At 42.6% G+C, this 18,622-nt stretch overlaps 1 long non-coding RNA gene across 1 annotated transcript in view; it reads left to right on the forward strand.

Moving 5' to 3' along the window:
* LOC141730568 (uncharacterized) overlaps positions 1-18,622 on the forward strand; it is a 49,498-nt gene that overhangs the window by 455 nt on the left and 30,421 nt on the right. The window lies entirely within an intron of this gene.

Raw genomic sequence — 18,622 nt, forward strand, 5'->3', positions numbered from 1 at the left:
GCTTGCTGGGTCACAAACTTGGCTTTTTGCACATGGTTGTGGACAGGAGTTCCAAGGTGTAGGATGGGAAGGCTGAGAAGAACAAGGCAAAAGATGAGCCCCAAACCCTTGAGAGGGGACTCAGCAGGACAGGGGGTGCTCAGGCAGGGACTGGAGGTGAGTGGCCAGGAGGGAAGGTAAGATGCTTCTCCAGAGGGGTGCTGTGTGTGTTTGTCAAAAAAAGTCACCTTCAATTTGAAGCTCAAATCTCTACAGGAGTAACCTGGACACTTGATCATACTCTAATATTCTTAACAATCTAGGTTTGATTAAAAACTCACTGCCTCTGAGCACAGGAGTCAAATGCTGTGGATGGATACAGACAGATGAGCTTCTTGCTTCACCCAGAGAGCAATAATGTGACCGTTAGCTTAGTCCAAAAATTAATTGTCCTTTTATACTTACAATTCTTTCAGCAGAAAATCAATACTTCATTTCAGGAACTCTGCCTTCCTAAAAGTAAGATTTTTCCTGTGTAGCTGAAGGCAGGTTTAATCTTTGTTTTTAACTCACTGTTTGGCATTTTGTTTTGGTTGTTGAACTGTTTTATTTCTTGCTTTACATAATGACTTTAAATCTTTATGCTTAGCTTAGTTTATACAAACTCCTTTATTCAATCTAGCCCTCAGTGAGGGTCAAGACACAAATAATCTTCTCTCCACACACTAGCTTTTAGCCAGCTGTAAATCACTGGATGCCAGTATTCCATCAGAAGACTAAAGACATCATTTGCAAGAGCCCAAAAGCTGAAAACAAATAAACACATAAATCAATCTGGGGAAAGTTTTAAAAGTTGCTGTTGCACAAATGTTTCCTTCCCACATAGCCCCAGGGCAAGTATAACATTAATCTTCATTGAGAAAAAGATGCAGCATACACTTAAAGTAACTGTGGGCTGCTTATAATTTGAGGGCATCCTAAATCAAATGATCATTTCAAGGAGCATGTGGAATTGCTCATTAACAAAAGATTAAAAAACAGAGGGCTATGCTTGGGAAAAAGTTGCTGTTCAGAACTATTGAGTGAACTGAGGGACAGCTGGGACCTGGGTAAAAAGTATTTCCAGCCTCCCAAAGCTCAACTTTTGTGAGAAATCCTTGATTAAACTTTGCTGAGGTGAGAACATCTGGGAGTCTTTCTCAGAGGCTGGAAATGGTCATTCAGAGGTGAAAAAGAGGGGTAGGATCAGTGATGGACTCTCTATGGGTTTTTGGCTGGACACAAGAGTCGGAAGTGAATAGGACTCAAGTGCCATTATCAAGGGCAGGCAATGCAGGAGGATGTGATGATGTTGTCTTTGTATCAATTGCTTTTCAATCCACAGGGGAGCAGAAGGAGAAGGAAAATCCAGAGCTCCCTCAGACCCCAGCCCAGGGACTGTGCCTCCCCTCTCTGGCACTGATCCCTGGGGAAGGGAGCTCTGGGACTGCTGTGACAGCTGCAGGGACATTCCTTTGGGTAGGAGTGATGGGGGTAGGATGGTGGCGATGGACAGAGACCAGAGATCTCTGCAGCCAGGTTGTGGGATTTGGGGTTTATTGCAAAGGGCCTGGGTGCAGGGCCCTGCTGGGATTTGGGGTTTATTGCAAAGGGCCTGGGTGCAGGGCCCTGCTGGGGTTTGGGGTTTATTGCAAAGGACCTGGGTGCAGGGCCCTGCTGGCAGCTGCAGCCACAGCTCAGAGCAGGCCCCAAAGAGGGAGAGAGAGGCAAAAAGACTGGTTAGAGAGAATTAGAATATTCAGCACAGAAGAAGATTTATGGTATTGTAACAGGAACCTCACTCTCTTATCCCCTTTACCCCACTCTTGCCTGATTTCTCTTTACCAATCTAGTACAAGATACAAATCCTATAGCATTTCCATACAGCCTATAAGAATCACTACATTACCATACTGTGTTATATTTTAAACCCTAAAAACTCCTCTTTGGGCCCCTTCTGCCAAGCTGGCAGGGTCTGCTCTGACCCTTGGAACTGTCTGCAAGCAGAGGGTGTTGTTCCATCAAAAGGGGATTGCCTTCAGTGACCACACCATTGTTTTCCCGTTGTTCAGAAACTGAGGTATCTCAAAGCTTGCTTTCATTTCAATCTCACTTATGGTTTCCATATTCTCAACATCTTTTGCCAGGCATTCATATTTATAAGGCTTTCCTGTCTCATCTTCCCCAACACCTTTGGTCCTCAGTTTGTATTTTTGCTGTGGTGGGAAAGCTGCAGGGATTGTACAATGTGGTCCAGCCCATCCTTGCAGTGCTGGCTTCCACCCTGAGGCTGTTGGGATCATTGATTCATCCTTTAGGAGATAATGCCCAGAAAATGCAAAGAAATACCTGGGATATGAGAAGTCTAGATGAGCTTGAGAAGGAACATCTGTCTGAGCAGGACCATCCTTCATTCCCTGTGTGTTTTGATAAGGGGGCTGAAGCTGCTTTTCTTATCACTGCTGTGATGCACTCAGTGCATCCCCTTTCATCAAGGCAAGAGGCAAATATAAAGGAGTCTGAGAGAAGCAAATGGATTAGGCTTTCAAGCCAAGTCCTGTAAAGTCTGAATAGATATGATATAAACTCATTTTAATGGAGTATCTGCTTTTTAAACTCTGCTGTTTAAATCCTCTGAGAGGAGACAAACATGCCTGTTGGTCCTGGCAGCTATTTTATAAATTAAACAATGACTGTTAGCCAGGAGAATTGTAAGCAAAGCTATGGAGAAATTTTTCACTGCAGTAAAGCTGACAAGGAGGAAAAATGACCCATATTTTTCTGTGCTACTCTGATTTTTTATTATTTTTAATTTTTTTTGCAAAAACAAAAGGCTCTCTCAAGCTGATTTATTATTTTATAATATACATTATATTAAAAGAAAATGATATATTAAAACTATACTAAAAGAATAGAAGAAAGGATTTCATCAGAGGGCTGGCAAAGAATAGAAAGGAATGGAATGATAATAAAATCTTGTAGCTGACCAGAGAGTCTGAGCCAGCTGACTGTGATTGGCCATTAATTGAAAACAACCACATGAGACCAATCAAAGCTGCACTTGTTGCATTCCACAGCAGCAGATAACCATTGTTTATATTTCATTTCTGAGGCCTCTCAGCTTCTCAGGAGAAAAAATCCTAAGGAGAGGATTTTTCATAAAATACATCTGTGACAAATTGCAAAGGACTCTTAAAGACTGGATGAATCAGCCTGAGCTGTAGTAGAAATATGGACCTGACTGCAAAGCAGGACATGGGGATTAACACTGCCAGCCTCCCTTGCCAGTGCCCTGGGCAGAAATGGAGCCCCCAGGAGCAGCCCCAGAGCCCAGAAATGGTGCTGGGTCCTTACCTGGTGAGAAACCCTCAGAAAACAATGGCAAAACCAGCCCTGCTTACATAGACTTGAGGAATAGGAGGAAAGAATAACTGAAGATCTGAAATGAAAATTTGGGGGCCCCAGGTGATCCAGATGAGTTTGGGTTAGGGCTGTTCCAGGGAGCAGAGCCTTGTGCTGCATGGGACACCCACAGCAGCTTCTCTCCCTCTCCAGCTGGAAAACCAGAATTGTTGCAGCACGTTATCTAATTCCAGCTCTAATTTGCCAACAGGAGAAGCAGCAGTATCATTACTAGTTTTTCCCTGTTTCCTTTTCTCAAGGGGACAGTTTTTCTCCTGCTGCTATAAGAACAGGGAGAGTCAAAGTTGGCCTGTTTTCAGAGGCACTGAGTGCCTCCAGCACCATCTGGAACCAGTGTGAGCAGCCAAACAGCTCAACAGCACAGAAAATCTTCCTGTTCTCAGATCCCCCTCCCTTTCTGCACAGCTCTGCACATGAACACTGCACAAAAGATTTTTTTCTGAGGAGGATCCAGTTGGCACCCACATAAACTGTGTTTTCCACTGTCTCCCAGCAGGGATGGATTGCATCTTCCTTCAGAGAGAGGCCAGATGATTTTTTATTACAAATGAACCAAAACCTTGAGTCAGGACATGCATTACATTTTCCATGACAGCCCAGGCTGGAGTGAAGGATCCTGATGAGAATTTAAGGATAATTGAGCTCTGGTCTATAGCTCTGTAGGTAGGTAACAAATATAGCAGCCTCCAAATTTGGCATGTCACCAGGGAGGCTGGGTGAAAGGATAAATGACCCATTGCTGAGATGAGTGAGGATCAGGCAGGATCTTAACCCAGCTGTTCATGGTCTCTGTCTCTTGTCCTTCCCAGGACATGTGGGCAATTTCTGCTGCAGTAAATCAGATCTCTCCAAGGCTGGGTTTTGGCATCAAGGCTGGCTGGTGGAGCTGCCTGTGCAAATGGGCAAAATTTTTATCAGTGGCTGTTGTGTTAGGGTAAGGGGCAATGGTTTTAAACTAAACCAGGTTCTATTTAGATCTGATATAAGGAAGGACATTTTTACAAGGAGGGTGGTAAAACACTGCAGGGTAGTGGACGCCCCATCTCTGGAAATATTCAAGGTAAGGCTGAACAACTTGATCTCATTCCAGATCTCCCAACTCATTGCAGGGGGCTTGGAGCTTTATGACTTATAAAGGTCCCTTCCAACCCCAACCATTCTGTGATTCTATGAAATCCTGCTAAACTTGGCCTCTGTGACAGATTGTTATGTTACAATGTGGTTTTAGAGGGATGACAAGTTAAACTTGTAAACTTTGAGTATCTCTTGGTTGCAGAATGTATTTATTAGAAGTGCCAGATGGATGGGTATAAAATTTGTGTTTAATCAAAGACAGGGAACAGTCAAAATGATCTCTCAGGTGAAATCCTGGGCCTGTTTCTGACTGGGCTTTGGTGGCAGGAGGTGGGCAGAGCACCAATTTAGTGAACACCAGCACAGCCTGATACTGAAGGCTGTCCAAGCAGTGAAAAGCCACCCCATGATTATCACCCTGGTTGTCATTCTCATTTCTGGGACATTTCCCTGGACCCCCTTTAGCTGAATCCTCAGGTACCCATACTCATGCCATACCCATGCTTCCCTGCAGCAGTTCTGATCCATGCTAGTGATGACCTTGGCCATAGCTTTGTTTGTGCTCAGGGTTTTGGGAGTGACTAGTGCTTTTTCATTCCCTCCTTCCCTCTCATCCCAACCTGTATTGAAGATATTCCCAAGCATAACCCATGGCCTGAGTGCTACCTGTGTTTCTCCATGGGTTTTTCTGATCATGTACTCATGTGCATTCTCTCAATATATGTGCAGCCTTTTCATCACATCAAGAAAGGTCCTTTCCTCAGCTGGAAGCTCATTGACTTTTCTATAAAACTTGTAGTCAGAAACACTCTTTAATTAAGACTGTACAGAAAAGTGCTTTGATTCCAGACGTGTGTTACAGCCTGATGTTTTTTCCTCTGTCACTGCTGCAGATTACTGGCAGTGTAGTCCTTGATTAAAAAGACTGTGGGCAATTACATCCCATCTCCACATCTTCAGCTGGATCAGTAGCTTGTCAGTGGGTCAGACTGCCAGAACCTTTGCACATGTTCGATTTATAAAGGACTGGTTTTGGCACAGCCCCTAGCAGCCCCAGACAGCCAACACCTTATTAATGCACCATTAGCCACAAGGAACATTTTCAAGTGAACTTAATGTACAGGGAGCCAGGAGGGCTTGCCTGGACTGACTCAGCAGTTTGGAAAGTCTTTTCTCCCTTGCAGGGATCACACTGACTTCTCAATGTGCCCAGATGTCCCAAACTTAAGTGCTCCTTTAGCCCTTGTTATAATTTTTTATTTTGTGTTTTATAGACTGGGATCACTGTGGATTGAAAGCAGAGAAAGTGGGCAGAGGAATGGATGCCTGCCCCAAGGGAGTTCTCTTTAGGATAACTAAAATGATCAGTTGTTTTACAAGTGTCTGAAGAAGATGGGGGAAAGATGGCTGAGGAATCATGTTTGAGCTATACAAAAATCACAGATCAGGCAAGTGGGAAAATTGTTTCCTCCCTTCTAAAAAAAAAATCAATCACCAGTTTTCAAAACAGGTAATTGGGGGCATTCAGTGAACTGGTAGACAACCAGCTTGTTATAGAGAAAAGGGTTTCTTTATTCAGCAGGTAGTGACTTCCCAAAACTTGCTACACAGAGGGTTGCAGACAGCACCAGCAGGCTTTTTTAACTGGATGAATTAGAGACAGCAGGCCCAGAAACAAACCTTAAAACCACTGTTCAGGAGTGTTCCCTGTGACTTCCTAAAGGAGCAGTTGTGGGTGCTGGAGGATGTGCTGCCAAATGCGACGCAGAGTCCCCAAACAGCACCTCCCTCAGACCTCTGGTCTACCCCATAACAGGTTTCCTATATTCTTATTTCTTGGGTTACCAATGCTTTTGGGCAACCCCTGGAAAGCCCCTTTAAGAGAAAAGGTATTTAAGATCTGATCCAATTTCAGCTTCAATCTCTATTTGTATCTGTAAGTAATACAGCTCTAATACTTTTAAAACCAGGCACTGATCTTTGCTTCTAGTTTAACTCTGTCTCTTCATATTTACTGAATATATTTATATTCAGTGCAATAATGAGATTCCTCAAAAGCTCTTCATGCATGAAAAGAAACTAAACTCAAACAGCTCAGTCCTATGAATAATAAGGTGAGATGTGTCCCAGTGGGTCTCTGCCTGTCCATGGCTGCTATTTCTTTATTGTCACAAGATTGTTTTATGCCCATGCTCTTGGAAGTTAAATTAATTGCAAATGCAGGCAATGGAGAGTTGCTTTGCAGTGCAGGTGACTTTGGGCCAGAAGCAAGAATACATCTAACACACAGGAACTCCATCCCACATCTGTGAGTGCTGAGGAAGAGACAATTACCTTTGAGCACCCTCTCACCAGACACACATGGAGCATCCGGCCCATGATCCCTAAAAACTGTGCAGGGAGCATGAAATGATGACACCAGCAGGATTAAATACATTTCCCTACCTCATTTGATGTACTTCTGTGTGAATATTTATGTTAGGACAGGAGCTAACAGGACTGCAGTGATGACTCAATATAGAACTAGATTTTTCAAAGCAAATTTTTATTTACATGCAAATTCAGATCCAAAACTGTTTAGTTTTGGTTTTGGGTTTTTTTTTTTTAACTAAGTATTCTTTGTTTCTCCTTGGACTGTTTTCCCTGCAAGGTCTTCTAGATGATTCTGGTGCTGAGCCTCATGGTAGGGAGTGGCTCCAGATCTCCCACAGGCTCAATGTGCTGCAGCCGAGCCTGGAGCATCTGGAAGGGCAGGACACTGAGCTCAAAGGCAGCCCTTGCTTTTCGGCTGCTGGTGCTGTTCCATCAGGGCTGTGCTCAGAAGCTGCTCCTGCTCATGTGCCAGCAGCAGTCAGGGTTCTCAAGGCAGGAGTTTGATTGAGAAGGGGGGAGTGAAGTGGCAGAAGGAGATTTATAACTCCATCATGGGTCAGCATAGAAGGCAAACAAGGACAACTGGTTTTACCCAGTTCTGCTCTGTTTCTGATTCACAGAAAAAAAGCCCCTCAGGTCTTGTCCCACGTCACTGCAGATTAACACAAAGAGTTATCTGGATGCTGTGGCTGGGGCAAAGTGGTTCCCTCTATACTAAAATGCACGCTCTCTTTTGGGTGCAGCCTCTGTGTAGGTACAGCCTGAGGTGTGTGAGATGCTCAGGGTTTGTGTAGGGGCTGCTAACACAGTCTCAGGGATTGTCTATGGCTGGACAAGGCAAGGGACCATGTTTTGTTTCAAGTTGTCTGTTTAAGGCAGGATTGTTCAAGCCACCTGTAACAGCAAAGCACAGACCTCAATTCTAGCTGAGTTAAGGAGTCAACCCTTACAAAGGAAGGCAAATAACATCTTATTGCTTCTATTTTTCTGAATTACTGAAACTTATTATTAGCTGAGAAGATGTTAAGCAAAGATACAAGGGAGCTCTTTCACCAGCAGAAACCTCCAACATTGCCCCCAGTCTGTAAGTCTGGGCTCTGCCTTCTCTCTGTCTGCCCTGCAAAGTGAACTTTGCAAATGGAGACAATGAAACGGAGGTTTCCTCCAGCACCTCTGTCCATGCGCTGACTGCCCCAGCTGCACCCTCAGCTCTGAGGGGCAGCAATGGGAAGCAGCTGAGAGTGCTGTAAAATTCAGTTTCTGTGAATATGCCAAGCCTCAGGGAGGGCAGTCATGTACTGGCTGGTGGGTGAGGTATTTGGGGCTGGGGATGCTCTGACACACAGCCTGGGGCATGTCCTGCCACCAAGGTCAGCAGCCCTGGAGTGACACAGGGGAAATAATGGGGCTGAGGGAACACTGCAACTGCAAACCCTTCCACAGCACTGAGATATACAGCACTCAGCTAGAAAATAGCCCTTTATGGGCATGGTAAAATAGGGCCTGCACATGGCTGGGTACCTCTCTTTGAATGACTTTCCCCTGGCAGAGAAAAATGTCTGGCTTCTATTTACATGACTGAGAGCACCCTTGAACTAAATTAGTTTTGTAAATGTTGGACAGGCAGTGGGAGGGCTGATTTCTAGAGAAATTCTTTTAATAATAAAATGCCTCATAAAAACTGCATTGACTTCAGGCAGGCAGACTGTGGGCAGCTGGAAACTTCCGAGTGCTCCACTTTAACCCAGTGCTTTGGGGCTAAGCAAACACAAATGCCATCAATGGTAGTAAATGCCCCTCATGAGCAGGAAAATCAAGGGCAGCACATCTGGGGGGTTCGGGGCTGAGGACAGTGTGACAGTGAGTAAATTTGGCGCTGCCAAGACACCTCCATGCAGTCAGTGGGAGGTATGGGCTGGCAGCCTACACTTGGCATTGGTGACAAACACAAACTTTAGACTTCCTCCTCCTCCTCCTCAGCCTTTTTTATTCCATGCACTGACTCACTACTGACTTTGCAGTGAGAAAGATGGGGGGTTGTGCATTGCTGGGTTCATATGGCTGAAGGCACCATCTCAGCATCTTCCAAAGCCTCCATAAAATCAGGTGTGAGAGCTAAACAGGCTCAGGAAACCCTGCTGAACTTTCTCTCTCAGGAAAGCCTCATTGCCAGAAAGATGGGAACACTGCATTCCCAAGCCAAATTGCCCTTGGAATCACTTCCCCCTCTCTGCCAGCTAATAAAACCCTAATTTTCTCAAAGGGAAGTTCAAGCAGAGTTTTGACTTTGAAAAATAAGTGCCAGCAATTATCTGCTCTTTGATATAGCCAGTTCTATTGATATGCAATATTTAATAGGAAGTGTTTAAATATTATAGTAGCAGCATAAAAAACCTGTGCTTGACCACAAAGAACAGTGTCCAAATTATTCCTTCGGAATCTACTGAAGGTATAGGTTAAAGTAAGTCTTCCAGAAGTCTGACAGGCTGTCTTGTCACAACTTAAAACTTCTCCTATGAAGCAGTTTCCTGAATGCTGCCCTGGGGTGGGTTTGTTTGGTTTTTAATTTTTTTTTCTTGATGACCTACTGCAGTGGGCACCAATTAAAGCATTTGGCAGCTTTCTCATAAATATAACCTTGAAGCTGTGGAGCAATCTCCTAGTGAAATGTGGCCAGCCTATGCATATCTGTCCATCAAATGACCCTGTAAATGCCATGGCCAGGAAGGAAAGCAGATTTAAGAAACTAGGGGTATCCTCTCCACACCCCACCTTGGTACAGAGCCCCATCAGTTTGTACTGCAGGGACTCCTCTCCTTCCCCTTCTATTTATTTCAGGTCTTCTGACAAAGCTAATTATGGCAGCAAGTGACTTGCATCAATGACATTCAGGGAACACAAGCATTTGTGGGCTTGGGAGCTCTTGAGCTTTGCCCTGTCTGCAGATTTTTCTTCTTCCAGTGCAAGTGTAATGGTTTGCTATTTATATATGTTTAGGAAAACTCCTTTGCTATACATTCACCTTTTCTACTTTACCACCGGTCTTGGGTAATTAATAGCCTCAGAGACCTGCTCTGTCACAGGCAGGCACTCCAAAAACTATCTTCCCTTCTGGTTTTTTTTTATTATTATTTTTTTATTGCTTTTCTAACCCTAAACAGCCTGGGAACTGGATCTGGGTTCTTTGCTACCTCATGAATCACCACCCAGGGAATGATTCCTCACTGGAACTTGGAGCAGCCTAATAAATCAGGAGCCAGCCAAGCTCCCACACACACGCTGGCCTTACATATGGCCTTGCTGCATTGCTCCTGGATATAAAAAGCCTCCAGGATCTGTCTCAGTCAGGAAGCAGCTGGGACTGGGAATGCAGATGAGAAGCAGACTTAATTCACTCAAGGAAAACGAGGCCAATAGAAAAGGAACATTATTTTCCTGTCTATAATTGCATTTTAAGTGCATAATAAGTAGATGATGGTAACTATGTGCTAAAGGGTCCAACTGTTCTTAATTGATTAAAATAGCTTCTGAAGGCTGTTCTGTTGTGGATTTAGCTCAACATGGTGTTATACCATTGCACCAGGAGGAGTTTGTGGTCAGCTTTGCGTCTCTTCTGTGGCTCAGAGGGTTCAGAGAGCATCACTGGGCACTGAGAGTCACTGCCTCTGTCCCACTGACCTCAACAGAGGGGCAGCTGCCATGTAGCAGCACCAAAACCCTGCTGTCTCCCATGCAAGCTGAAAAAGTCTTTCCCAGGGGTTAATATAATGTTCAGCTTCTAGAAACAAGCAGAAATCTCTATTATGGTGGTCAGACATGCTGAGCTGGGGGCACTGAGCCCAGCTGTTCTTCTCTTTATTTCTTTCCCTCTGCCCCAATGGCAAATCTCTGATATCAATCTCTGTGGTGTTTCAGTTTGAATGTGTTGATAAAATTCCCTCTCAATAACCCAGAGCAGGCCTGGGAGCAAGCACAGGAAACTGCAGGGAGGGGAGGAACAGAGGGTTTGGGATGGAAAAGTGCAAAAAATCATTTATTCCAGGCCAGCAGGGTGAGGGGACCGTGGCTGGCTCTGTCCTGGTGAATATTGCATTGAGTTAAAGAAGCATGGTGAGGCAGAAACAGGTTTTCTCCTCTGTGGGACCCTCAGATCTGGGACTGCCTATGTTTCTGAGTTTTAGATTTCATATCTCAGAGATGAAGTGAAAAAGGGGAGTATTTTCCCTGTAAGATGGGGTAGGAAAAATCAAGAGTCCTTTTTCTTTGTGCAAGGAAGATACTAGGAAAAGTATTTTTCTGTAGAATCCTAGAATGAAAACATTATTTATTCTACCAAGGTTTTTGTTCTCCAGCCAGACAATGAGCAGTGCAAGTCTGAAGTGTCTTGAAGTTGGCTGCAGTACAGGTTGCTCAATATTAATTAAAAAAGAAATAACAACAGCATAATCATTATGGCCAGCCCAGTGTTTTATTCCACCTTCTTTAAATAGACTAAATAAATCACTGAGTTAATAAATGTTTTCCATGAAGTAGCATGGCACCTGCTCCAGTTCACTGGCAGGTGTGCAGGCAGCAGAGTCCTGGCAGAACCTGAGCACTCACATTTGAGAGGCAGCATCCCATCCCTGGGCATTGTCTGTAATTGCAGAGCCTTAAATCACACAGCCCAGTCAGTCTTGCTCTAGGCTCTGTGTCTTATCTGTGTCTTATGTTAACCTGTTGTCAAAACAAATTTGATTTGCAAATATACAAGAGCTGGGTGATGCTTTAATTTTAGATCACTTATCTGAATGCAGTTTTCATGCAAGGATTTAGGCACATGCCCGGCTTTAAATAGGTACTAAGGGCAGGTTGAGAGTAAAGCAGTGAGCACAAGATATAAAATTGCATTTAGGTTCCTAATTTCATGTAGACTTAACACTTCACAGATTCACAGAATGTTCTGAGCTGGAGGGGACCCATGAGGGTTATTGGGTCCAGCTCTTGAGTGAAGGGCTCACAACAGCCCTGGTGTTATCAGCACCCTGCTCAAACCAGCTGAGCTAAGATCTGAATGAGAAAAGGGGTTTCTAGGAAGGATTCAAGAAACAATTTATTCCTCTGCCTTTGGCTTTTAACCTAAGTCCAGCCAATACTGTCAGATTTAAGGCACGTGCTTGGTTTGCTGGATGGCACCTGGAATTGCCTCTACATTGCAGTCTCTGTACTGGACATGGCATTTCTCCCAGTCTCCACCTTTATTATTGAATGTTGAGGCAGAAAATTGAAGCGTTGCTAATTAAAGTAGGAAGGAACTTTTCAGCTTTAAAAATTAATGCATTTATCTGGAATCCTCCCTGGAATTCAGATGTTTTCCTCATATCTCAAGAAACAGTAACCATCTCTTTCCTGTAGGCTAATGTGTATGAATTAATTTTAATCCATGTGATATGAGATTGACCTGAAAAAAACCCAAATCATAAATCTGTGCTGACCGTGCATATTATTTTTAAAAGGGCCCAAAATAACTTGGTTAGTAAATGAATACAAAGCCTTTGACATCATGGGTGCTTCAGACTAACATCCACACAGCTGCTAAAATGGACATTTGTCATCCCAAGTATTAAATGGAAGGAAGGTCAGAAAAATTAATTAAACAAATATACAGGAAGCCTGACCCAGCAGTCATTAGAAACTGAAATCAATGGGTATTTGTCTTGCAGGACAAAACCACTACTGCTTGCAGAAACATTAAAGAACCATGGACTAGGACCAAGTAGATAGAAATCTATTTTGGAAGTCTTTTCTTCCTAGCACAGGACATTTTCAAGAGCATTTAATTGCACTTTTTCATTTTGGAGCTGAATGGTAAATCCCATACCACATTGACTGAGACCACAGCCTCATATAACCCCTGCAGCAGCATTTGCCTTAAACAACAGCAAATTTGTCAATGCCTGGCTTCATTAATGTGAAAACAAGAGTTCTTGTAGCAGAAAGAGAGCTCCCTGTGACAAGTCTTTGTAACAAGTTTCATTTTAAGTTTCAAAGTGCAGTGATGTTAGCAAATGGCAAAACCAGCTCTGGCTCCTGGGATGTGCTGAAGTTCATGAGTGGCAGCTCTGTCACTGCCAGAACTCTGGGAAACATCCCCTGGAATTCTGCATTCTTACCTGGGAGACATGCAGGAAATAACACATATTCATTTTTAGCCTTATTTTGTATCTTGGTGAGAGGTTTCTGCCAGTTCAAATCATGTTGGGATAATGCCTGCAGTGTCTCTGAACCCTTTCCAGGCATCTCCAGGCTGCTGGAAGGGTTGAGCATCTCATGGCATTGCTCATTGCACCACAGGCTGCTCTCAGGTCTCTGAAGGATTTCTCTCTTTGCATCTCACCGGACACAACACTGGAAACTGCAGTTAGGTGTTTCAAATGCCCATCTTTTAAGAACAAAAATTTCATTTAGCTTTCAGATTTATTTGCTTATGGCCTCCATGTTGCCAGACTCTAATGGTAGATAAAGTTCACCAAATGCTGGACTTGGTGACAATAATATAATCAGGGAGTATTTCACTGGAAGCTTGAGCAGTGACTGGGAATAAAACTTCCCCCTGGTTGATGTGGTTCAGCTGTAGATAAATAAGCACTGTGTGCTTTGGTACATTCCCTGCTTCAGTGGTTCACTTCCTCTTCTTTTGATTTATTTTTCTTTTTCCGGCATAAACTTAACATAAGACAGAGCTGTGCAAACTTGATAACCTTAAGGAATTATTTGGGACACAGTGATCTGGGCATAATTCTCTCCTCCTTTATCCCCATAAACAATGAAGGCCATAAATCACCTTCCATCTGCTTTGACACTGAGGAAATGCAATGCAGAGCTCTCCATCATGCAAATCTAGGTTGGGACCCTGTGGCCAGTGAAGTCTTACTTCCAAATAGCAAATAAAGAAAATTATAAGACTAAATCTTGATTCATAATTCCTTTCCTGTTTTTTGTTTGTTTGGTTTTTGATTTTGTTTGTTTGTTTTGGAGGGGGCAGGGTTTGGGGTTCTTTTTTTATTTTTTCTCTTTTTTTTCTCTTTTTTTGTCTTTTTTTGTCTTTTTTTTCTCCTTTTTTTTCTTTTTTTTTTCTTTTTTCTTTTTTCTTTTTTTCTCTTTTTTCCTTTTTTCTTTTTTCTTTTTTTTTTCCTTTAAGTTAGTTTGTTTGGTTTGGTTTAGTTTTTTGGGTCTTTTTGGGTGGGTTTTTTTTGATTTGTTGGGGTGTTTTTGTGCATAGAAAGGAAACAATCAAACCAAATCACACAAAACAATGTATGCACATACTACAGCACCTATCTATTGGTCTGCCTTTACCTTAAAAACGTCCTTTTCCTGATTTGACAACTTCTGAACTTGGTGAATTTTATAACTTTATTTTATGAAATTTTATTTTATAAAATATAGGAGAATTGAACTGTGTTTCTTTTGAGGGAGGGTAGGTGGAACAGGTGTGATTTTTTAGGAGGAGAGCTTCTTTTAAGGATTTGACTCCAGATACCTAAAGTGATTCTCCACTCTGTCTGAAAACACGCACTCAGAAACTTTAAACTACAAACTCCAATATTCAGTTGTTAAGGCAGCAAATTATGTGAGCAGGGTGTTTTACTGCTGTGATTTGAACACCTTGGAAATGCTGAGGCATATTAAAATATTTTGAAGGCATTTAATGAATAATAAATGTATTTATTATTGCTATGCCACTCAAGCAGGGAAAACAACATCAGCTTGCATGAAAATACGTCGGCAACTGCTCTGCAGCACACAGAAGTTGATTATACACAAATCTTTCCTGTGGCTGGGGTAGAAATGTTTTCCTGAATGCCTTTTACACATCATTCCTTCCTTTTAGCAAAGGAGAATTGTGGTTTTCCCTCTTTGCATGCACTTGCACTTCCTTGCCTTTTTTAGTTCCAGCAACTGGAAACTATTTCTTCCTTCTCCTTTTTTGTAACCTGGTGAAAAAGTGCCTTTATTCCTTCACAAATTCCTTTTCTAAGCAGCAGCCAGCGAGGACTTTATGGGGCAGTGATTTTCACAGCACCCTTTCAGTGTCCCCAGAGCTGTTCTGCTGCACAAGCAGATGCAGAGGAGTTTTGAGAAGGATTGAAAGAAAATTACTTCAGATTTCCTGCTCTGTATTCACACCAATGTTTTAAGCACAGCTTCTCAGAAAGTTATGGAGATCTAAAAAAATATCTAAAGGAAAGAGGTAGATAGAATCATCTTTGCTATTTTGATGTGATTATTATTAATTCAAACACATTCTAGACATATTTTTACAAGAGCTTTAGTAGTTATTTAACACCCTGCATGTTAATTTGTTTATGGGCCCAATAAACAACATGTAAATGCAAGTTTGTATTAGCAAGAGCTGCGTGGGGGAAAAAAAAGAAAGTGCTAATATAATGAGAAGAAACTGTAAGAACAGAAATCTGAAAATTTTGCTGAGAAAATCTATTTAGAAATAGAATTCATCCTTTCAAATAAAGAGGGAGGAAACTCTAAGATAACCTTGCAAAGAAATCAAGTGGGGGGAAAATGCAGTAGTTATACCATGTTATGGGATGAAAGTAAAATATTGTAGAAACTTGATTGTTCCTCACCTTTTTACTCTGACATAAATTGCAGTTAGAGCATTTACTGATTTTAATGCATGATAACACAAATATGGGAAAGAATATAGTAAGTACTGGACCAGATCCCACTTTCCTCACCTCACGTTTGATCTTCTAATTTTATTGCTTATTTTAAAATTCCCTTTGATTTCAAGGTGAGGAATATTCTTGACAGCAGCAGTGACATGGCACAGCAGCAGGACTGGCACAGCCATCTGAACCTTTTTTGGAGCTGCTCCTGCTTTTTCTTAGCATTTTACAAAAATCCATTCTTTTAGAGAGCAATGCTCTCGTAATGGAGGAAAAACAGAGGTTTAAAATAGACTGTTGTTTGCTGCTATGAAGTAAGGTGGGAGATTAAATAATAGATCATGTACAAGAAAGCTTGAAAATTAGTCTAATCACTCAAAAATTCTGAAGGAACAGCTATTCTTATTTTCCCCTGCTGGTTACTACTCTGTTTTATGGTTTAAACTGCTTTAAGAAATGCTGACTTTCTCTATGCCACAGAACTTCAAAATATTTCAGAGAAGTGCCATTGGGCAGTTGTGTAATAAAATTACTGTCTGCTTGCAATCATACATTCTGCTGCTGTCCAGAGATCATCTCCTCTCAGGACACCCACAGAATTTAATAGAGCTGGGGGAGAAATTTTTCTTTCCCTGATCAAACTTATCACATTTCCCAGACAGTCAAAGGGTGAGACACTTTGTTGGATCATGTTTTGAAGAGGGGGAAAAGCAAGGAAAATGTCCTAGCCAAAGAGGTTTGTTTGAAACTTTGATGCTGGCTTGGTGCTTTAGAATTATTCCTTCCACAAGCCCCTTGCTCCCTGCAGAACTGAGCACCTTAGTGGTGCTGCTCTGGTTCTGGGTGATGCAGTTCTGGTTTTCTTGCAGAAAACAGGTTTGCAGTTCTGTATCTGCTGTGCTGGTTATGGAGCATGATCCTTTCTCAGAGAAACGGGGATGGCAACACTCTTTGAGAGGTTCCAGAGCTCCTTGTGCCTTTGAGAGGTTCCAGAGCTCCTCTGCCTTTGAGAGGTTCCAGAGCTCCTTGTGCCTTTGAGAGGTTTCCAGAGCTCCTCTGCCTTTGAGAGGTTCCAGAGCTCCTCTCTCTTTGAGAGGTTTCCAGAGCTCCTCTGCCTTTGAGAGGTTCCAGCGCTCCTCTGCCTCCTCTCTCCATCCCTGAGCAGAGTGACCTGGAATCCCCTCCTGGGTGGTTTTTTGGAAGGGTTTGGTAACACCTTGCACTTGGGAAGATGCTTTCAGCTGCTGCTGAGCCACTTTGAGGAGCTCTGTGTGCCCCCAGACAAGGTCACAGGGCCATCTCTTGCCCCTTGGCTCCCCTGGATGTGCTCAGATTCTCAATGAGAGACACTCAGTTCCTGTGCTTGCCACTGATTAAAATCCATTATTATCTCCTTAGAACAGACCTAGCCATGGTGCACACTATTCTGCATATCATGAGCTTTGTGTGAGCAGATGTAACTTGAAAATTCTGTTGCAGGAAACTTTTTTTTTTTAAGAGTGAATAAAAAGTAGGTGAGGCAGCAGCACAGATTCCTGATGTTCACTGTTTTTCTCTCCTTGTGGGGTGACTTGTTCCATTGCCTCCTGTTATGTTTACTAATGTGTAGCTTAAATTCTCAGTTAAGCCACCTCTCAATTTAGCCAAAGGTTTTAATGTAGGAACATAAGGAGATTACAGGAACAAATTGTCAGGAGAAAAGAAAGCTAAAGACAACGGTTCTGATCCCTAAGCAAATAAGGAAACAAGACTTTCTTTACACAGAATATCCCATTCTTACCAAATCCAACAGAAAAAATTGTGCTAGACTGCCAGTGTTATTTCCAGTGTTATTTCCTTCTGTGCTATTAATTTTTAAAATGCTGCAAGGCATGAATGTTTTGCGGATACTTGCTTTAAGATACAAATAGTTGTCCAAATGCAAATAGGAAAACACAATATTTTTTTTTCCTGGGAGGTGGAAAATCACTTGGAAAATTCTTCTGCACTGTGTCCAAAATATCAGCAAAGCATTTGTGCACTTGGTGTCCCAAGGCAATGTTCTGAGAATGATGCCAGCCATCATTGATTTCCATTTCGGAAAGATTCCTGGTTTCAGTTTGAACAACCAAAAGCAGGTATAAATTATTTATTTTCTCAACATTCTCATGCTCATTCTCTGATAACTATCAACATAAGAAGCTTTATCTTTGGTAGGTGGGTAGTAGGGAATGCAGAAAATCACAGGTTAGTACAAAAAGGGTAGGGTGTTTATTCTGCATGTGTGTATTTTCTGACAGTGTCTAGCACTCCCCTGCCCACCCAGGCTGTCACTTCAGCATCCCTTCAGCCCAATACTGAGAAGGGTGGGCTTCAAGACCATGACAAGTTCAGCTGGCTCAGAGTTAGACCTGGGATTACCCCTTTGTGACATTAAAATGTCAATAATGTATGCACCAACCTTGCCAAATCTCTCTCTGTCCTCTGCTTAGAAAGCGTTGACTCCACAAAACCTCCTTTTAGGTGCCAAATTCATTTATTTCAATTCCTGTGCTGGAGTCAGCTTCCAAACAGGCTCCAGAGCCCTTTGCTACAGCTCCTGCTTCCAGCTGGCCAAGCTTTGAAGTGCACTGGAAAGTCTCATGTGTTCCTGGAGATGGAAATTTCTCTTTACTCCATTCACCTGAAGAAATGGCTTTCAGAGCTATGCTAGAGCTATTTCCAGCAAGGTTCATGTTGATGTGTTTCTGTTATTACTGTGGCAGAGCACATAACATGGCCATAACTGCAGATGGGGTAGGGAACTTTTTATTAAAGTATTACTCCCAATGTGGTAGAGATATCATTATGTTTCCAAGACAGCAAGAAACTAAGGTCATGCATCTTTAGAAGTTACCTCTTGTCAGCCAAGATAGAGTAATACACTGCCTATGAGCTCTAGACCATCTCAGAAAACCAAATAAATTTAAATCACTAAATCAGAGTTCATAAAGAAACCTCAGCCTGGTTGGTTGCTCCTGTGGTTCTCTTGCACAGCGCCTTTCAGTGTTAAACTATAACTCCTGTGAATTTTAACTGAGAAGAAT

This window comes from Zonotrichia albicollis, chromosome 11 (assembly GCF_047830755.1).
Source record: "Zonotrichia albicollis isolate bZonAlb1 chromosome 11, bZonAlb1.hap1, whole genome shotgun sequence".
NCBI classification, from domain to species: domain Eukaryota; kingdom Metazoa; phylum Chordata; class Aves; order Passeriformes; family Passerellidae; genus Zonotrichia; species Zonotrichia albicollis.